Genomic DNA, 4,672 nt, shown 5'->3' on the forward strand with positions numbered 1-4,672 from the left:
CAGGGCTGTGCCCTTTCCCCCTCAAAGTACAGCCAGTCAGTGCCCAAGTTTGGGTTGTAGTAAGTGAAAGACGCTACCACACCACGAACTTGGGCTGTGGTACATGGAACCCTTTGTTATTTTTGTCAACCGCTTGTCAACGGGGCCGTGAAGAACGGAGAGCAGCGGCATGGATGAAATAAGAAAGAGCATGAACGCAAGGGAAGGATGGGAGCACCCGTGGGTGCGCAGGTACTTAAAGGGGAGCTAAATACCAGACCGGGTTTTAAAAGGGTGGGAAGGCTTCGTAGGTGGAAAATGATCTATAATTATGTGGCCTCTGCATCTCTTCACCTCTACCAACTACCTCTCTCTCTCTCTCTCTCTCTCTCTCTCTCTCTCTCTCTCTCTCTCTCTCTCTCTCTCTCTCTCTCTCTCCTGGATTCTATTCTAAGGATAGGTAGGAAGGACGCGGAGCACATGACAGGAGGGAGGCAAACGATCTGTTTATTATGTAGAAGAAGGCAGAGCTAAGAGAAGAGGCCGTTCAGAAGGGCCCAAGGCAGACGGATGGATCTCCTGGAATAGGTGCGTGCACACAACCCATGAAGCTGTGGCCTCAAGGTTAGGGGCCCTCCCTTTTAAGGGCTTCAGTGGCGTTTATCATATCCTGACACCCGAGAAGGAGTGGTCTTGGTTTCAGGACCTCATGATCCACCTATAAATTGCAACAAGTTGATCCAAAGGGATAGAACCTGTCAGGGGTCGCCAGGGAATCCGACTCCATGGTGCTGCTTGTTCCTTACTGGGTGAATCTATAGGGATGGGCTTGGGCTGCCTCTTCCAGGCTCTGGATGGGTGTAGGCTGCCTCCGGGGACATTTTTCCCTACCTTGCTGTCCCCCTGATAAAACCGAAGCTGCTTGAGAATCACTTGGGGTGCATGCATGTTTAAACATGGAGGCCATGTGGGTCTGACACTCTCTTCTTTTTGTAAACATAAAACCGTTCTTCCAAAGGAGAGGGTATAGGCTTCCCTCTATAGTGCACAAAACTTCCTCCATTTCTCTTCCAGCAATGGGGGAAAAAAGGACAGCCCCTCCCTCTTTCTTCAGTAAAAGGCAGAAGGTTTCTAGGATCTGAGGAGAGCCCAGAGTGCCCCACCCTCGTATTTAAGGTCAGCATGGTCACATAGGGTAGGTGCTCAGGAGTTGTTTGACAAAGGGCAGAACCCCAGGCTTCCTGCCACCTAGGGAGAAGCGAAACTGCACTGGGTAGACACATTTCTTGCATTTCTTCCCCTGTGGATGCCTGGGATGGGAGAGACGGAGGTAGAGGGAGGTGTAAGTCAGGTGATGTGTGCTGGTGACTGGCAGTTTCCAATACGCTATTGTCATGTTGCATCAAGGTTCCTCATTGCAGACAGAAGCCTGCCTCCACACATGAGTGCTGCCCCTCCTTAATCATCCGAGGACCCCGGTTCAGCAGTCAGCCTCACTCCTAATGACATTCTGTTAAATGGACAAATTCCTTTGAAGCCCTGTCCTCCTTTGAAATCCAATTTCGCAGGAAGCCAAATCTGATTGGGGGTAGCCATGGAAACGACATGGAGGAGTCTTGCAGGAGGTGGAGAGAGGCAAAGCAAAAAAAAAAAAAAAAAAAAATGGTGATAGTCAAGAGTCCTTTACTGCTCTGTCGGAAATATCAAAGAGATCTAGAGAGGTTGCCAGCGAGTCCCTGCCCAGGTCCTGTTCTGTGTGGCTGGGTACCTACCATGTGGCTGTCATGGAAGAAAGCAGCCAGCTGTCTCCACACACAGGCAGCGTCCAGATCTGTCTGCCTTCCCCCTCCTCCCCTCCCCCACCCCAATCCCAACATCTTCCCCTTCTAGCCATCACCCCTTAAAGGCAAACAACAAAAGAATGACAAGGTGGAAAAAAAAAATACAAGGCCCCCGCAGATAAGAGGTCCTAGGGAACAGAGGCCGTGAAATTAATCTAAAATTCCTTGTAATTAGATAAGATAAGGGTATCTAGAGAGAGCCCAACAGTCAGAAATGGAGTCCAGCCACACAGCAGGCAGAATACGCATGCCCTGTCCACTGAGACTCCTCACATGCTGTTAGCAGACAGAAGATGCAGAGAGTGGAAGCCGTGTTGGCCTCTGGGCTACTTGGAGATGCTGTCTGGACATCCTCTTGCCAGGTGGGCGCTTAGTATTCATCCATGGGGCGTCCAAAGGGCTCAATCAGGGAGAAACAAGAACATCTGGCACCTAAAACGTCATGGTGTCGGTAACAATCACAAGCAAAGCCGGAGCCGGCTGGCACTGCCCCACGCTGGGCTTGGCGGGTCTGGGGAGGAGACTGCAGGGCGGCATCTGAGGCTTTATCCTCAGCCTGTTATCGATCCCCAAACACTGGGTCATGACACACGGCAGAGCTGACGCCTGCCCTGTGGATGTGCCGAAGCCACATCTCAACCTTTCCATCCCAGCCGCATCAACCAGGTTTATTGACTCTTTTATTGACAATGCTGGGGCTTAATGAGGACAAGAGTTGCACACTTCATTAAGGGATGTGGAAGGGAGAGATGATGTGCAAAGTCGGTGCCAAAACCTGGGCTCACCGTTCGCCTGTTTCAAGGCCCCAGAAACCAACACGCATCATGCTACCTCGAAGGCAGAGGGAAGGCAAAGACGCCGGCATAGCACATCACTTCCATCATATCTGGGGCCTTAGCGCACAGGGCTTCCACCACCTGCCAGGAGCCTTGCTATAGCGAATTAGCGAACCCCCAAAAACGTGCACCTTCAATAATGTCCCTTTCCAGGTCACACCCATAAATTCTCTGCTATTTGAAACAGCAAGGATGGCACGTAGGCAACACAACATATCAGAAAAGATTCCCGTAACAGGTTCTCATTGAGGTCCAGGCAAAGAATATATGAGGGACGATTAAAATTCAGGAGACCTGAATGTGGTGGTACACGCCGTAATCCCAACAGTCAGAAAGCTAAAGCAAGAGGATTGTCAGAAGCTCAAGGCCAACAAAGTCTGCACGGTTAGTACCAGGCCAACCAGGCCTATACTGTGAGAAAGGATCTCAAAAGAAATAAAGGAAGAAAAGAGTGATTGCTTAGCCTATCGAGTGCCTCCAGCATATGTGTGAGGACTTGAGTTAGATCTCTAGTACTCACCCAAGAAGCTGGGTGAGCATAATGGGATGTACTTGTAATTCCCAGAGCCGGGGAGGTGGGGCAAGCAAGTCCTAAGGCTTGATGGATATCAAGACTGGCCTATCACTGAACCCCAGGTCTTAGTGAGACATTCTGTCTCAAAGAGGAATGACAGCCAAGGTTGGCCTTTGGCTCTGACCTCTACCTATATGTATACTAAGTACACACACACACACACACACACACACACACACACACACACACACACACACACAAAGAGAGAGAGAGAGAGAGAGAGAGAGAGAGAGAGAGAGAGAGAGAGAGATAAAAGAATCTTTAAGGGGATCAAAGTCAAGATGAGCATCAGACTCGGTGCTTTAGCCAGGGGCCCCCATTCAGAAGCTATTCTGGCATTAGGATCCTGGTACTGGTATCTGGTGATGGATCAGAACGATACTAAGAGAAATAGTTACAACCTGGGATAGTTCTGGAATGTGCAGACTATGTGTCCATTTAAATAGTAACCTTTTATTCTTTGTCTTTCTTTTCACTGCTTCACTCTCCTCTCTTGAACTCTCCTTTCCCCAGCCCCAGGACCACAGTAGACATCCCCCCCCTCACCGGGGCACCCATGAGCCCAGCACAGGACTAGGGGTTCAAAGAAGTTGCTGACTCTGACACTTTCTATCTTTGATTGGCTCTCCTGGGAAGCTGAAGAGGGGTTTGGAGGGACTCAGAATGTGACAGCCTCTGCCAGATGAGGCTTTTGCTCCTGAGGAGCTGTGCAGTCTAAGCGCTTGATCCACATGACAGGCAGATTGAGCCAAGGCCATAGTTGTGGGGTGGATATTTGCAGGATATTTCTTTGGAAAATGAGATAAAAAGAGGCAATCGTTTCTCTGTGGGTTAAACAATTAAAGCACTGGAAAGAACAGAGAAATAGCGGTATTCCTGAAGCTCGCTCTCTCTCTCTCTCTCTCTCTCTCTCTCTCTCTCTCTCTCTCTCTCTCTCCTCCCTCCCTCCCTCCCTCCCTCCCCCCTCTTCATTTCATTTGTTATTTTAAAAGATTTTTAGCCATGTGGTTGTAGTGCACACCTTAAACCCAGCACTCAGGAAGCAGAGACAGGTGGATCTTTTGTGAGGTCAAGTCCAGCCTGGTCTACAAAGCGAATTCCCAGTATAGCCAGGGCTGTACAAAGAAACACTGTCTCAACCTCCCCTCCCTCCAGATTTTTTTTTAAATTATTTCCTAAATTCGTTCCCTTTCTTCTTCTTCAGTTTACCTCAGGTCATAGAATTCAGGATCTGGAAAATGAAATCCAACGTGTGAGAAAGTGGTTATTTAGAACCCGGTAAGAATTTCTGGCGCTCTGGAACAACTGGGGTTTTCTGACCAGGGTCTCCATATCTGCAAATGTAATGAGAAGCAGAGAGGAAACAGCCGAGGTAGAGGATCTCAGCACAAGCACACCAGGCAGATTCCCTTTGCCCTACTGAGCCTGGTTCAGGATGACAT

This window comes from Rattus rattus, chromosome 9 (assembly GCF_011064425.1).
Source record: "Rattus rattus isolate New Zealand chromosome 9, Rrattus_CSIRO_v1, whole genome shotgun sequence".
NCBI lineage: Eukaryota > Metazoa > Chordata > Mammalia > Rodentia > Muridae > Rattus > Rattus rattus.